General features: G+C 45.2%; 1 protein-coding gene across 2 annotated transcripts in view; it reads left to right on the top strand.

Annotated features, from left to right (window-relative positions):
* Window positions 1-17720, top strand: part of AGAP2 (ArfGAP with GTPase domain, ankyrin repeat and PH domain 2) — a 389873-nt gene that overhangs the window by 12992 nt on the left and 359161 nt on the right. The gene's annotated exons all lie outside the window — the stretch shown is intronic.

Below are 17720 nucleotides of genomic sequence, written 5' to 3'. Positions count from 1 at the left end.
GGGTAGGATCACGTTCCTCCTCAATGTTGCGCATTGAGAGGCCAGAGGCAACCAAGCGATCATACACTACCATTCAAAAGTTTAGGGTCACTTAGAAATTTCCTTATTTTTGAAAGAAAAGCACAGTTTTTCCCATTGAAGCTAACATTAAATGATTCAGAAATACACTATACATTGTTAATGTGGTGAATGACTATTCTAGCTGCAAACATCTGGTTTGTAATGCATTATCTTCATAGGTGTACAGAGGCCCATTTCCAACAACCATCACTCCAGTGTTCTTATGGTACTTTGTGTTAGCTAACTGTGTTAGAAGGCTAATGGATGGTTAGAATACCCTTGAAAACCCTTGTGCAAGTATGTTAGCACAGCTGAAAACAGATTGGCTGATTAGAGAACATATAAACCTGACCTTCCTTTGAGCTAGTTGAGAATCTGGAGCATTACATTTGCTTGTTCCATAAAACTCTCAAAATGGCCAGAAAAAAAGAACTTTCATGTGAAACTCAACAGTCTATTCTTGTTCTTAGAAACTAAGGCTATTCCATGTAAGAAATTGCCAAGAAACTGAAGATTTCCTACAACGCTGTGTACTACTCCCTTCAGAGGAGATAACAAACAGGCTCTGACCAGAGTAGAAAGAGAAGTGGGAGGCCCCGCTGCACAACTGAGCAACAAGACAAGTACATTAGAGTCTGTAGTTTGAGAAATTGACATCTCACAGGTCCTCAACTGGCAGCTTCATTAAATAGTACATGCAAAACGCCAGTGTCAACATCTACAGTGAAGAGGCGACTCCGGGATGCTGGCCTTCAGGGCAGAGTGGCAAAGAAAAAGCCATATCTGAGACTAGCTAATAAATGGAAAAGATTAATATGGGCAAAAAACATACATTGGACATAGGAAGATTGAAAAAAAGGTGTTTGGATCACACAGAAGAACATTTGTGAGACGCAGAACAACTGAAAAGATGCTGGAAGAGTTTCTGACACCATCTGTCAAGCATGGTGGAGGTAATGTGATGGTCTGGGGTTGCTTTGGTGCTGGTAAAGTGGGAGATTTGTACAAGGTAAAAGGGATGTTGAATAAGGAAGGCTATCACTTTATTTTGCAACACCATGCCATACCCTGTGGACAGCGCTTGATTGGAGCCAATTTCATCCTACAACAGGGCAATGACCCAAAGCACACCTCCAAATTATGCAAGAACTATTTAGGGAAGAAACAGGCAGCTGGTATTCTATCTGTAATGGAGTGGCCAGCGCAGTCACCAGATCTCAACCCCAGCACCGCAAGAGCAAATAAATTGGCCTGCAGGGGTAAATGTGAACCCCAAAATAGCTGGGAAAACTGTCACTACTCCCTGACCTTATTCAGTACTTTCAACAAGAGCTGAGATATTGAGGTACTATGTATGTACTGTAACTCTCCTGCCTGTCTGCCTGTCCTACTACTGTCACCTACTACTAGAATAGCTCTCACAAGGGCTTTTGTGTTTTTTTTTAGATGATTTCTGGATGATTTCCAAAAGCACAACTCTCCCTAACAGCTGCTCACACTCTCCCTACGCTAGTACTAGCTGTGTTCAGGATGCAATGTGCAGAAGATGGCGCTGGCAGGGCATGTATAGAGCCAATGACTCATAGCCTACTTTGATGACTATCTATGACGCGGTGCAGCCAGCCAATCACAGTAATGCCGCCCACAACCAAGAAGGCTGCACCATTACTGTGATTGGCTAATGCTGGGCGGGAGATGCGAATATTGCGAGGCGAATAGTGAAATACTCGCCAGGATTTGAGTACCGCGAATACCGCATTACTCGCCGAGTACCGAATCCTAATGAATATACTCGCTCATCCCTAATCTGAGCTAATCAGTCCCCGTGAAACAGACCCCAAAATCAGAGAAAAATACCAAGTATTTAATTACGCCTCTGTGATACCATCTTTACTTGCTGTAGAAACCTCTGGCACACAGGACCCTTTTCACTGATAGTTATACAAACTTTAATTACAAAGACATTGATATCAGTTTACTCTTCATTATTAGATTCATTCTGATTTTTTTCCTATTTTTTTTTGGACTAAAAACCTGACTCAGTGCTCAGCAGAGAACACTGTATGTGTGTGAACTTAACCTAATGGTGTTTCATAATGTGTGAATTCATCCTTACACTATAATCAAATGGGGGGCAATTCATCAAAGCTTTTTCGCCAGCTTGCGAGGCTGCACAAAAAAATGCGACTTCGGGTATTTTCACGCCATTTTCGCTCTAACTCTGGCAGCTGTGGTGTGACAGGACATGGTGATCCCCGATCGTCAAATTCATGACAAGCGGTGGCTTGCTACACCACACATCTTACTCCTGCAGGGGCTGGAGTAAGATTTTTGGTGAGGCACACATAGTGGCGCACGCTACTTCGCGCCTCAACTGATTCACTAAGAGGCATCAGCTTCTTAATGAATCAGTTTCATCCGCCCCAATACCCCCCTAAAGACCGGCGAGAGAATTGAATATTCTTGTCAAATGACCTTTAAGTAGCTTTATATCTACTATCTTATTATGTCTTGTATGGCGACCATATATTTCATATCTACTCACTGAAAGTATGGAACAAATAATCCTGGGAGTAATAAAATAAATAATAAAGGAAACAATGACACAAACAAGCAGCTAAACTACATGAAAAGAAAATATTTTTAAAGAAGGTTCAAAGAAAAAAATCTGCAAGCAATAAACAGCCTAAAAGCTCCTGCACTTAGTGTATGTGTATGTGCTAAGTGTATGAATATACAATAATGCATTTCTTTTTATTAATTATTGGTTTCCTTTAAGCGAAGAAACCTGTTAAAGAATGTAATGGATTTCTCATGGCATTGCAGTTATTCCTCACTAAGAGGCATCTTTGATACACGCTGTTATTTTCTGCGGGTACATTGTGTAATGCTGCTATCTTAATGAAACGTGTTTTTATACATGACTAATTATGGGCGGAACAGATGGCATTTCCTAAGCAAAATGCACTGTGCCCATAACATGTAACTTGGTAAATGTTCTGTCACTAAGCCTCATTTTCCATCTTTGTACAGTGCAGGACATGTTGTGAGCTTGTGCCTACATAGAAGCGAGAGCTGCTGGATGTACAGTACGACTAGAAAGATCATATCGATAACCAGTGCGCTGTATCTATGACGTGACCGGTAGATGTTATAGGCGTCGTACAACAGAAGGGCTAGTTTGGAGTTCTTCCATTGTAACTGAAGATGTATGTACCGGTAATGGAGTAAGAACCCTGGGCAGGTGCGTACAAACCATTGGTGCAACATGCACAGGCGCACAGGGACCCAGGACATTAAGAGGCCCATTAAAATCTCCAAAGAAGTTGGAATTGTGCAGCTATTGGACTGTAAAGGGCACATGTACTTTTCTTGTACACAGGCCCTCTTATGGCTGTGTCTGCTACTGGCCCTAGGGTTGAGTGTGATGTCTAATTATAGGGTATAAATAGAGAAAATTGTAGGAATCAAAAGAAAAGGGACCCCCATCGTCTTAGTTATGGTTCACTTCATCACCTCTGGGACACAGGGCATGAAACTATTTTGTTTCCCACTGTGTCATTGTCAAAATAGTAGGACCTCAGAACAAGTTCAAGTTGCTCATAGCAAAGATGGATGGGCCAAACGGAGTTGAAACTCCCATCCATGAACCTTACATCACATCCAGTATGCTTACTGCCTGAAAGGCTGAGTCTACCCTTTCTGTTTCTTGATAATGAAGTAAAAACGAGCCCCAGTCGGTGATTGAAAAAGTTACTGGCAAAATGGCATGTGTACAACATGCCATGATATGTATTTTCAGATGTAATTGTTTCCCTGGATAATCTGATCACACCTAAAACAATTTGGTCATAGACTTTGTGATGAACCCGCACCTCGCCACCCCACCTGACGTCACTAGTGATGAGCGAATATACTTGTTACTCGAGATTTCTCGAGCATGCTTGGGTGACCTCCGAGTATTTTTTAGTGCTTGGAGATTTAGTTTTCATCACCGCAGCTGAATGATTTACATCTGTTAGCCAGCATATGTGCATGTGGGGGTTGCCTGGTTGCTAGGGAATCCCCACATGTACTTATGCTGGCTAACAGATGGAAATCATTCAGCTGAGGTGAGAAAAACTAAATCTCCGAGCACTTAAAAATATTCTGAGGACACCCAAGCGTGCTCGGGAAATCTCGAGTAACGAGTATATTCGCTCATCACTAGACGTCACTATTGAATCAAAAGGATCATGTAATGCGGTCTCCCCACTTTCACCACTGTGACGTTCCGCACCCCCTGGGGACACATAAGGTCAGCTTGGAACAGTTTTACACACACGCCCTGTCCAAATGGGGCCAGGAAGGCACAGGGAGTGAGATCATGTGGCTCACTGTTGTGAGTTCTGTTTTTGGGCTCCCTCTGGTGGTTACTGATGGTACTGGGTGACTTGTCTTTCCTGGGTTTCTGGGTTCCACCTGTTCCATCAGCATATGGGAGTTTCCTATTTAACCTGGCTTTGCTGGCATTTCCTCGCCGGTTATCAATGTATCCAGTGTGTCTTGTTTCCTCTGCTCCCTGCTCCTAGAACCTTCTGGACAAGCTAAGTTTGGATTTTCCTGTTTTGTGTTTTGCTTAATTTGGTTTTTAGTCCAGCCTGCAGATATGTGATTCTCTGCTGCTGGTTGCTCTAGTGGGCTGAAATTGCTTTTCATGTACCATGAGTTGGCACATGAGTTCAAGTAATTTCAGGATGGTTTTTTGAAGGGTTTTTCGCTGACCGCGCAGTTCACTTTTGTATCCTCTGCTATCTAGCTTTAGCGGGCCTCATTTTGCTGAAACTGTTTTCATTCTATGTATGTGCTTTCCTCTCATTTCACCGTCATTATATGTGGGGGGCTGCTATTTGCTGTGGGGTATTTCTCTGGAGGCAAGAGAGGTCTGTGTTTCTTCTAATAGAGGAAGTTAGATCTTCGGCTGGAGCGAGACGTCTAGGATCATCGTAGGCACGTTCCCCGGCTACATTTATTTGTGTGTTAGGTTCAGGGTCGCGGTCAGCTCAGGTTCCATCGCCCTAGAGCTTGTTTGTATCTGTGCTTGTCCTTTTTGTGATCCCCTGCCATTGGGATCATGACAGTATAACCGGCCCACAAAGTGTTAATTGTATTGGCTGAAGTAGGAGGATAAGTAGTCTGAGGAAGTTTTTTTTTTTTTCTTTCTCTTTCCCTCAGAGTTTGCTGCCTAGCCTTATTGCAGTCTGGCTACTTCCTCCTCCTCTTAATCTTTGAATGGCTCTGATCCCAGCTGTTTATCATGGACGTCCAGAGTTTGGCTTCCAGCCTGAATAATCTTGCCACTAAGGTTCAAAATATACAGGATTTTGTTGTACATGCTCCTATGTCTGAACCTAAAATTCCTGTCCCAGAGTTTTTTTCTGGAGATAGATCTCGTTTTCTGAATTTTAGGAACAATTGCAAGTTGTTTCTTTCTTTGAAATCTCGCTCCTCTGGAGACCCTGCTCAGCAAGTCAAGATAATTATATCTTTCCTGCGGGGTGACCCTCAGAATTGGGCATTTGCATTGGCACCAGGGGACCCTGCATTGCTTAATGCGGATGCGTTTTTTCTGGCATTGGGTTTACTCTATGAGGAACCTAACCAAGAGATTCAGGCTGAAAAAGCTTTGTTGGCCCTCTCTCAGGGGCAAGATGAAGCAGAAATTTATTGTCAAAAATGTCGTAAGTCGTCGGTGCTTACTCAGTGGAATGAGTGCGCTCTGGCTGCAAAGTTTAGAGATGGCCTTTCTGAGGCCATTAAAGATGTTATGGTGGGGTTCCCTGCGCCTGCTGGTCTGAATGAGTCTATGACTATGGCTGTTCAGATTGATCGGCGTTTACGGGAGCGCAAACCTGTGCATCATTTGGCGGTGTCGTCTGAACCGTCACCTGAGATAATGCAATGTGATAGAATTCAGTCCAGAAGTGAACGGCAAAAGTATAGGCGGAAAAAAGGGTTGTGCTTTTATTGTGGTGATTCAGCTCATGTTATATCAGCATGCTCTAAACGCACAAAAAAGGTTGATAAGTCTGTTGCCATTAGTACTTTACAGTCTAAGTTCATTCTGTCTGTGACTCTGATTTGTTCATTATCATCCATTTCCGTCGATGCCTATGTGGATTCAGGCGCTGCCCTGAGTCTTATGGATTGGTCATTTGCCAATCGCTGTGGGTTTAGTCTGGAGCCTCTGGAAGTCCCTATTCCTTTGAAGGGAATTGACTCTACACCTTTGGCTATGAATAAACCTCAGTACTGGACACAAGTGACCATGCGTATGACTCCCGTTCATCAGGAGGTGATTCGCTTCCTGGTACTGTATAATTTGCATGATGTTCTAGTACTTGGTCTGCCATGGTTACAAACTCATAATCCAGTCCTTGACTGGAAATCAATGTCTGTGTTAAGCTGGGGTTGTCAGGGGGTTCATGATGATGCACCTCCGATTTCTATCGCTTCATCTACTCCTTCTGAGATTCCTGTGTTTTTGTCTGACTATCGGGATGTTTTTGAGGAGCCTAAGCTCAGTTCGCTTCCTCCTCACAGGGATTGCGATTGTGCTATAAATTTAATTTCAGGCAGTAAATTTCCTAAAGGTCGTTTGTTCAATCTGTCAGTGCCAGAGCATACTGCTATGCGGGATTATGTTAAGGAGTCCTTGGAAAAGGGACATATCCGTCCATCTTTGTCCCCTTTGGGAGCAGGTTTTTTTTTCGTGGCCAAAAAAGATGGTTCCTTGAGGCCTTGTATAGATTATCGTCTTTTGAATAAGATTACCGTAAAATATCAGTATCCTTTGCCATTGTTGACTGATTTGTTTGCTCGCATTAAGGGGGCTAAATGGTTCACTAAGATTGATCTTCGGGGTGCGTATAATCTTATACGAATAAAGCAAGGTGATGAGTGGAAAACCGCATTTAATACGCCTGAGGGCCATTTTGAGTATTTGGTAATGCCTTTTGGACTTTCTAATGCTCCTTCAGTCTTCCAGTCCTTTATGCACGATATTTTCCGTGAATATCTGGATAAATTTATGATTGTGTATTTGGATGATATTTTGGTTTTTTCTGATGACTGGGAGTCTCATGTTCAGCAGGTCAGGAAGGTGTTTCAGGTCCTGCGGGCCAATTCCTTGTTTGTAAAAGGCTCAAAGTGTCTCTTTGGAGTCCAGAAGATTTCTTTCTTGGGGTATATTTTTTCCCCTTCTACTATTGAGATGGATCCCGTCAAGGTTCAGGCTATTAGTGACTGGACGCAGCCTACATCTCTTAAGAGTCTACAGAAGTTCTTGGGTTTTGCTAATTTCTATCGTCGTTTTATAACTAATTTTTCTAGTGTTGTTAAGCCTTTGACGGATTTGACTAAGAAGGGTGCTGATGTTGCTAATTGGTCTCCTGCGGCTGTGGAGGCCTTTCAGGAACTTAAGCGCCCGTTTTCTTCTGCTCCTGTGTTGCGTCAGCCAGATGTTTCGCTCCCTTTTCAGGTTGAGGTTGATGCTTCCGAGATTGGAGCGGGGGCGGTTTTGTCACAGAGAAGCTCCGATGGCTCAGTGATGAAGCCATGCGCGTTTTTTTCTAGAAAGTTTTCGCCGGCTGAGCGGAATTATGATGTTGGTAATCGGGAACTTTTGGCCATGAAGTGGGCATTTGAGGAGTGGCGTCATTGGCTAGAGGGTGCTAGACATCGTGTGGTGGTCTTGACTGATCACAAAAATTTGATTTACCTTGAGTCTGCCAGGCGTCTGAATCCTAGACAGGCTCGTTGGTCACTGTTTTTCTCTCGTTTCAATTTTGTGGTTTCATACCTGCCAGGTTCAAAGAATGTGAAGGCGGATGCTCTTTCTAGGAGTTTTGTGCCTGACTCCCTTGCAAATTCTGAGCCCTCTGGTATCCTTAGGGATGGGGTGATTTTGTCTGCTGTCTCCCCTGACTTGCGACGTGCTTTGCAGGAGTTTCAGGCGGGTAAACCTGATCGTTGTCCGCCTGAGAGACTGTTTGTTCCGGATAATTGGACCAGTAGAGTCATCTCCGAGGTCCATTCTTCTGCGTTGGCAGGTCATCCTGGAATATTTGGTACTAGAGACTTGGTGGCCAGGTCTTTTTGGTGGCCTTCCTTGTCGAGGGATGTGCGTTCTTTTGTGCAGTCTTGTGAGGTTTGTGCTCGGGCTAAGCCTTGCTGTTCTCGGGCCAGTGGATTGTTGTCACCTTTGCCTATCCCGAAGAGGCCTTGGACGCACATTTCCATGGACTTTATTTCGGATCTCCCTGTCTCTCAAAAAATGTCCGTCATCTGTGTTGTGTGTAATCGCTTTTCTAAAATGGTTCATCTGGTACCCTTGCCTAAGTTGCCTTCCTCCTCTGAGTTGGTCCCTCTGTTTTTTCAGAATGTGGTTCGTTTGCATGGGATTCCTGAGAACATCGTTTCTGACAGGGGATCCCAGTTTGTGTCTAGATTTTGGCGGACGTTCTGTGCTAAGATGGGCATTGATTTGTCCTTTTCGTCTGCATTCCATCCTCAGACGAATGGCCAGACTGAACGAACTAATCAGACCTTGGAAACTTATTTAAGGTGTTTTGTTTCTGCTGATCAGGATGACTGGGTTACCTTTTTGCCGCTGGCCGAGTTTGCCCTTAATAATCGGGCTAGTTCTGCTACCTTGGTTTCTCCTTTCTTTTGTAATTCGGGGTTTCATCCTCGTTTTTCCTCTGGTCAGGTGGAACCTTCTGATTGTCCTGGAGTGGACATGGTGGTGGATAGGTTGCATCGGATTTGGAGTCATGTGGTGGACAATTTGAAGTTGTCCCAGGAGAAGGCTCAGCAGTTTGCTAATCGCCGTCGCCGCGTGGGTCCTCGACTTCTTGTTGGTGACTTGGTGTGGTTGTCTTCTCGTTTTGTTCCTATGAAGGTCTCTTCTTCTAAGTTCAAGCCTCGGTTCATCGGTCCCTATAGGATCTTGGAAATTCTTAACCCTGTGTCGTTTCGTTTGGATCTCCCGGCATCGTTTGCTATTCATAATGTGTTCCATCGGTCGTTGTTGCGGAAGTATGAGGTACCTGTTGTTCCTTCGCTTGAGCCTCCTGCTCCAGTGCTGGTGGAGGGAGAATTGGAGTATGTTGTGGAGAAGATCTTGGATTCTCGTGTTTCCAGACGGAAACTCCAGTATTTGGTCAAGTGGAAGGGTTATGGTCAGGAGGATAATTCTTGGGTGGTTGCCTCGGATGTTCATGCTGATGATTTGGTTCGCGCTTTTCATAGGGCTCATCCTGGTCGCCCTGGTGGTTCTCGTGAGGGTTCGGTGACCCCTCCTCAAGGGGGGGGTACTGTTCTGAGTTCTGTTTTTGGGCTCCCTCTGGTGGTTACTGATGGTACTGGGTGACTTGTCTTTCCTGGGTTTCTGGGTTCCACCTGTTCCATCAGCATATGGGAGTTTCCTATTTAACCTGGCTTTGCTGGCATTTCCTCGCCGGTTATCAATGTATCCAGTGTGTCTTGTTTCCTCTGCTCCCTGCTCCTAGAACCTTCTGGACAAGCTAAGTTTGGATTTTCCTGTTTTGTGTTTTGCTTAATTTGGTTTTTAGTCCAGCCTGCAGATATGTGATTCTCTGCTGCTGGTTGCTCTAGTGGGCTGAAATTGCTTTTCATGTACCATGAGTTGGCACATGAGTTCAAGTAATTTCAGGATGGTTTTTTGAAGGGTTTTTCGCTGACCGCGCAGTTCACTTTTGTATCCTCTGCTATCTAGCTTTAGCGGGCCTCATTTTGCTGAAACTGTTTTCATTCTATGTATGTGCTTTCCTCTCATTTCACCGTCATTATATGTGGGGGGCTGCTATTTGCTGTGGGGTATTTCTCTGGAGGCAAGAGAGGTCTGTGTTTCTTCTAATAGAGGAAGTTAGATCTTCGGCTGGAGCGAGACGTCTAGGATCATCGTAGGCACGTTCCCCGGCTACATTTATTTGTGTGTTAGGTTCAGGGTCGCGGTCAGCTCAGGTTCCATCGCCCTAGAGCTTGTTTGTATCTGTGCTTGTCCTTTTTGTGATCCCCTGCCATTGGGATCATGACAGCTCACACAGTCACTGATGTGGCACCAGACTTGCTCACAACCCTGACAAGCTGGGAGACCCCTTTCACTAGCAGCACCAGTGAAACAAATCACTGCCAGCCTGGTAGGACTGCCACCAGTTCCTCACTAGCTATAAGTTTGGTCCATTAACGGGATTATATTGGGCCAGAAATCAGCCCCGGTAGCATGGAAAGCTAAACCGAGAAATGGACATGTGTATTCTTGGATCAAAATAAAAGAGCAACCCAAGGTTAAATTATATATTTAATCACCTTAAAGGGAACCTGTCAGCAGGATTGTGCACAATAACCCACACACAGTGTCAGGTGGCGCCGTTATACTGATTAAAACAATACCTTGGTTGATGAAATCCGTCTTGTGGTTGTTGTTTAATCTTTATTTTCAGTTTTGAGTTAATGATATGATCATGCCCTGTGGGGGAATCTTCATGTGGTGCTTTGATTAGGTATTCATAATGCAGACTTCTGACAGGTCACTGATCCCTCAGTGACCTGCCCCCTAGTTTACACAATGAATATACAGTATGTACATACTGCAAAAAAAAAAAATTGCATGCATAATTGCATGTTTACTGTATTGTTAATAAATGTGCTTGAGGTCCTGTTGAGAGTATTAAAAAAAAATTTAAAATAGCACCTGCCGCACCTGCACAGTAGCAGCTATCGGTGTATAACAGAGGTGAACTGATAGCCAGCGGCGCCACCTTGCTAGCGAAGAAAAAAAAATTCCTCCTGCAAGATGGCACCATCCATGCCTGCGCAGTAGCAGTTATCGGTGATCGCCGAGAGCTGCTACTGCACATGTGCACATGTGGCCGAATAAAATGATACATTGAGTTCTGCGATCCAATGTCTTATTCCTGAGAAATTCACGTTCTTCTTATATGTAAATAAGTTTTTCCAGGCTATGGATTGCAGATCTGCATGAGAATCTGCCTCCAGAGATTATTAGAAATAAAAGGGGGCGTTACTAGTGTGAGACATGTAATGGCGGCTCACTGTTCTCCTGATCTCACTGCAGAGCTGTGTGTGATTATACCTGACACATCTGCAGGTTCCTCTCAGCTTCAGCTTCCATCTCACAGGCAACCATTTATCCAATACAGCAGAGCTGTGAGAGCTGCAGCTGTTATCGTGTTTGTTCTGAGACAAAGGTCTACTATTCTGTGTTATTTACATGTCTCACACTGGTAACTTCCACTTTTATTAAAAATAAGCTCTAGAGGCAGATTCTCATGCAGATCTGTGTCTGGCCCATAGATCTTAACAACTTATTTACATTTAAGAAAAACGTATATTTCTTGGGAATGAGATATCAGATTGCAAATATCAAGGTATCATTTTATGCAACTTCCTATGACCTACATGCCCATATAGACGGCTTAGGAGGGTTGATTCTACTGACAGATTCTGTTTAAACAGATTTTAGACTGTTCTAATTCTATTGGTCCTATTTGCCAATTTTAGCTGTCCTATAGCCATTATGTTTTGACTGCTTGGCCATGAACCAGTTGCAGAGTTGGCACATCGTTACTGAATGACAACTAACAAAGATCATCAGACTGGTGGTGCTGAAGCCATAAGGCAATACCAGAGAAAGAAATTCACTGACAAAACTACAGCAAAACACATGCTACACATTGTTCTTGGTGCCTTGTCCTGTAGTGGAAAATTTACATTGTGTACATTTTTTCATAAAATTAACAGTGTAAGAGTTCAGAAATGGTAAAAAGTTATGCGCAGATAGCGGTCAGAAGACCGAGGCATCCTGCCGTCAGAATTCATGGCAGTGTTGAATTAGAAAGCCCTTACTTTTACAGGTATGTCACCACTAGAGGGCTCCCATTACAAAAGGGAAGTACTGAATCTATTAATTTTCCAGCCATAAAGAATGTTGTGCCAGTCTATGCACAGCAATTAACCATTTATATGTAAAAAGTGTAAGGTGTACATGACATAAGTATACAGTATACATATGGACTTTATAGTAGTAGGAGAGGTAATATATTTAATGTTAGATTATTGTCAGAAGAATACTGCTTTAGCCGCCACCACTTATTTCAGCCCTAAATATACTTTATTGTTTAGTTCTTTACAAGAAGTTTTCAAATAAATGTTACAAAAGCAATATAACATAATAGTATTGCCCCTTTAATGCATTCCACAAAGAGATAGAAATAGAGATGACTTGGTGATTCTTAACGATCCCAAGAATGGGACTCTGCACAACCTTGTCCTGAATGGAGTGCAGGTGCACATGCTCGATCTCTACTCTATTCATTGACTATGGGACTGCTGGAGAAAGCTGAGCATTGTACTTGGCTTTCTCCAGCAATCCCACAGACTATATTGATAATATTTTGTGCTACATAAGATGTTTTATTTTTTATTTTTTTTTACATTTTTTGAGGGAATGGCGCAACAACAAAAAACAATTATAACATTTACATTTGTTTCCTTATTGTATGGTTTAACTAGTTCAAGACCAGGACATTTACTCCCATTCCTGATCAGGTACATTTTTGGGCTCTTGTGTATATACAATTGAACCCTTTTCTGACATGGCTGTTTTCCATTTTGGCGCTTTCATTTTTTTTTCTCTTCTTCTTCCATGAATCATAACTTTATTTTTTCATCAAAATAGCCATGTTAAAAAAAAAAAAAAAAATTCTCCATTTGTGTCACCATTTTCCGAGACCTGTAACACTTACAAATTTTGATCGATGGGGCTGTGTGAGAGCTACTTTTTGTGCTCTGAGCTGATATTTTTATTGATGTAATTGTGTAGTAGGTACGATGTTTTGATCGCCTCTTAGGATTCGGTTAGAACGCAGCAAAAATACACTGCGTCCAAAGTGCTGCTACTTACTGATCGTGGGAACTTAGCCTTATTGTCTTATTGTTCAGTATTGCAACTTCCGAAAAAAACATAATTTGGGCATTTAGATTTTTTCTCATTATGCCTTTTACCAATCAGGTTCATCAATTTTATATTTTGATAGATCGTACTTTTACAAATGTAACTGGAGCGCCCCCAGACACAGGGCCGCGGGATACTCAGTACCGGTCCTCTCTGTTTCGGTGCTGGGGTTGTCACGGTGGCTGGACCCGGTCCGTGACCCTGCTAAGGGGCGTCCAATGAAAGGGTGATGTAGTTTGTCAAGGGTTCGTGACGCCACCTGTGGTATTCGGTTAGGATGACCGACGCTGCTAGGGGGTCCGCTGGGGTGATGGAATGGCAGCTAGATGGTATACCTTCCCACAGGTGAAGTATATCCCCAGGGCTTCCCAGTAATGTAGGTGGCGATGATGTGAGGCGCAATTAATAATGAGGACACAGGGTTGCAGTCTCTTTACCTTTTACTGAAGACTTCGGGATCCGCAATCCAGAGCACTGCTAACAGGGCTGGCTGAGTCCGGCCGGTCCGAAGGCACATCCAGAGTTCCCTTTGCAGGTGGAAATCAGTGCCTACCAACTAGCGCCTGTGTGTTGTAGTTCTTCCCTGCTGAGCATTCGGGATAGCCCTCGCAACTTTTGTATCTGTTCTTTCTCTCTCCGTCCCCCAAGTTATTGTGTGGATAGGACGCACCCGTTTGACGGGAAGGCTCGGAGCTATTCTGGGACCCTAGAGACGCCCCTCTCCAACTTTGCCCCCTATGTCTGCTTAGGTGATGTAAGGTAGACAGCCAACCTAAAATCAACTGTCCTGCCGCTGTTCGAAGTAATGCTTGGAGTCTGTCACTTCCTCGGCGTTCCGGCCACCGGCTATGCGCCTCAGTAGGATGTTGCCGATCTCGGGGCACGACTCCTACTCGATATCTCCTTGTGCTGCGATTTGGTTTCTCACTTCTCCACAATATCCTTCGCTTCGTGTCCTTCCTTAGGATGCCGCCGCAAGGTAGTGCAGGCGCGGCTCTGTAACGTTCTGTCCTTTCCGCTAGATACCTTCCAGGAACCCACCCCTGACAGGTCCTCCCTGGAGCTCTCCCAGGCTGCGTTCTGTTCTAACTTCCTATCCGACCCCTAGTTTTACCAGTGTGAGGAGTGGCCTAATACATAGTGCCTTTTGCTCCCCCTAGTGGCCGGAGTGTGAAGTGTAATGTGTGACTGTGATACCTGGTCAGGTGAACTCCTTTAGCGCTTAAATCCAGTACTCCCAGACTGGAAAAAGAAGAACAACATTAGTTATTAGAAAAGGACATACAAAATTTTGGAATGCTTAAAACAAGTAAATATAACAATGCTTCCCTTTATGGAAGGTGAGGTCACTTGAGCGTTACAAACAGAAACATTTTAAATAACATTCTAATCTACTGACTATCAATAATTTCCTTTTACTCAGCCGGGTATTCTACTAAGTGCAAATCTTTGAACAATAATTTAACTCTTCCTTTAAGGGCGTATAGCTGGAACCCACTAAAGGCTTACTATAAAACACTATGGTACAAAACTAACAAAACTAACATTCTCTTTACTTCTTCTAACTTCACACAGATGCAGGACCGCCTGTCTATTCATCCAGGCCTACTGCCTCTCTTCTTCTTGGTTCACAGCAACCATCTCTCTATGGTTCTCAGACTCACTAACCCCTACGGGTTCACTTTCTAGCTCTCTAGCTACATGGGAACATTATCACTATCTTACTATTTAAGGTAACATCATCAAGTGCAACAAGTAAACATTCCCTTTAAGAGGAAACATCAGTCTTTTCTGAAGTAGTGCAATCAATCAACAAGTCACTAATAAACTTTAAGTCAAGAGAAACTTTCACGTCATCATCAGGAACAGTTTATTCGCAAAGTCTTCTGCCTTTGTAAAACCAGTAGGGAGCACCTTTAAGAAGGTGCAAACTATTTACAACACAGTTTGTGAATCATTCACCGTCCATGATTTGGCAATCTTTTGAAACACTGATAAACTTGTGCAAAAGAAAAATTTAAAACAATAGGGATCCCGGGTCAACAAAGGGATCCCTTTAAGAAATAACCCTAGACGGGTTTAAAGCAGCAAAAGCAGGAAACAGTTAACTATTTACAGTTTCGGTTCTCCGAGGTTTAGTGCTGTAACTCAGGGGGTAGCACCGGTTGGGGTAGGCCAGTTGGATACTGGCGCCTACCAGGTGCCACATAAGGGGCTCCCTCACTCCACACAGGGGTCTGTGTACCCACAGTTCTTTGCCTAGGAGCAGCTGGAGCACCGGTTGTCATGGCAGTCGACTCCCTGGCTAATACGGTGTTAGTAGTGGTGACGCTGCAGGTGGCGGCCCGGACAATTGTTCCTGTCGGGATGATGACGGTGGTTGTGGTGACCGCAGAGGCCTGGCCACACGGGGATGCTGTCGCTACGGGAGATGGTTAAGGTGCCACCTTGGCCTGATGCGCTACCGGAGCCTTCCTCTTATGTACATCCAAGGCAAACCAGCCCTTTTCCCCAAAGTGTCTGGTATACGTGACGATGTGTCCCGGGTAAAGATCTCGGTCGGGGTGTCCCTCCAGGAGATGCGACTCCACGTCCCGGCGGTTGACAAACACCTCTGCGTATAGCCCCGGTTCTTTAATGAAGCCCCAGCCTCCACAGAGTCGGAAGGCTACCACTTGGCCCTGCTTCCACGGGGCCGGGTTCGTGCTGCGGTCCTTGCGGGCCTTGGCCTTGACCGCCCGGTCTTTCCGATCGTAGGCCTGACGCTTGGCCTGGTATTCAGCCTCCTTCTCCTCCCACTCCTGGGCAAGTTGGGCCTGATATCTTTCTCAGCTGAGGACCTCCACTGTTATGGACCTGGTGGTTAGGAGCACCTGGAATGACCTGATGGTTAAACTAACAAGAACAAGCTCTGGGAAGTGGGAGCTCTGCTGACCGCAACCCCTAATCCTATCACACACACTAGAAATAGCCGTGGAGCGTACCTAACAGGCCTAGACGCCTCTTCACAGCCTAAGAGCTAACTAGCCCTAGAGATAGAAAATAAAGCCTACCTTGCCTAAGAGAAATTCCCAAAAGGCAGCCCCCCACATATATTGACTGTGAGTTAAGATGAAAGTCACAAACACAGGAATGAAACAAGTTTCAGCAAAGGGAGGCCAGACTAACTAAACAGACTGAGGATAGGAAAGGTATCTTTGCGGTCAGCACAAAAAACTACAAAAGACCACGCAGAGTGTGCAAAAAGACCTCCGCACCGACTCACGGTGCGGAGGTGCCACTCTGCATCCCAGAGCTTCCAGCTAGCAAGGAAAAATCATGATAGCCAGCTGGACAAGAAAACAATGAACAAATAATAAACTAGCAGGGACTTAGCTTCTGCTGGAGTAGACAGGTCACCCGAAAGATCCAAGAGCGAACTGAGCCAGTACAAGAACATTGACAGCTGGCATAGAGTAACAATCTGAGTGGAGTTACATAGAGCAGCCAGCCAAAGAATAAGCTACGTCACCTGTGGAAGGAACCTCAGAAGCAGCAGCTCCACTCACAGCCACCAGAGGGAGTCCATGGACAGAACTCGCCGAAGTACCATTCATGACCACAGGAGGGAGTTCGATAACAGAATTCACAACACTCCACTCTCTCTCCCTCCTGCTTTTCGGCTCCGGGGAACCCCATGAAATCTGTCCCGGGGTTCACCCAGCGGTATACGGTCCGCTCGGCGTGGACTTCACCCGACAGGATAGTGGGCTCAATCGGGGCCTTAAGGAACAGGTCCATACCCGTGACCTGGTCCCAGGGGTCAAAGCGCTGAAGGCGGTGAGTGCCGTAGGGAGGCGGCGCTGCGACCGGGCCCACCAACAGGTCCTCAGTCACCGGGGCAGGATCGGTTTCCTTACCTGCAACCACGGTGTCCTCGGAGTCGGCTGGCTCTGCCGACGGCGGGTGCCGAGACGGGGTCGGCAAGGGTTCCGGTTGCGGCACCAATGCTGACGGACTTCCCGCGGGTGCTTCTTGAGACGAAGACTTGGTCTCCACCCGCAACTGCAGGAGTTGGTCGATCAGCTCCTCCATCCTGAGCTGCAGGGAATCGGTACCAGCAGTGAAGGTTCTGCCACAATGCTCCTCCGGGTAGCTGAGGAAGTCTCCAGCTTCGACTCCACACTCCGGCTCCGGGTAACCTGTTATGGCGTCCTCCACGTGGCTGCTGTCCTTTTCCCGCTCTCTCCTCCGTGGGCGGTTTCGTTTCTTTGGTCTCCGCCCTCCATTAAGAATCAGGAGGCGGATCTCGGCTGCTGACGGACACGTCCTCAAGGTACAGAGATATTTAGACTGGGCGGCCATTGTCATTCGTGCTGTTCAGCTTGTTCACGCCCTCTTCCATGCCCTTCTTCTTCTCCTGCGCCCCTCTTGGCGCTGTAATGGCGGCGGTTTTGGCGGGAACTTTTGGCGGCAAATAGCAATACGCAGTCTTTGCAATAAATCACAGTTCAAGCACAATTCAATCACAGTTCCAAGGCACACATGACCTGATTCTTCAGGCTTAAGTACGATCCTGTTCGAGACGCCAAGTTGGAGTGCCCCCAGACACAGGGCCGCGGGATACTCAGTACCGGTCCTC

The sequence above is a fragment of the Ranitomeya imitator genome, chromosome 3 (genome assembly GCF_032444005.1).
Source record: "Ranitomeya imitator isolate aRanImi1 chromosome 3, aRanImi1.pri, whole genome shotgun sequence".
Taxonomy (NCBI): domain Eukaryota; kingdom Metazoa; phylum Chordata; class Amphibia; order Anura; family Dendrobatidae; genus Ranitomeya; species Ranitomeya imitator.
Note: the sequence above shows the minus strand (reverse complement) of the source record. Positions and strands in the feature narration are given on the sequence as shown.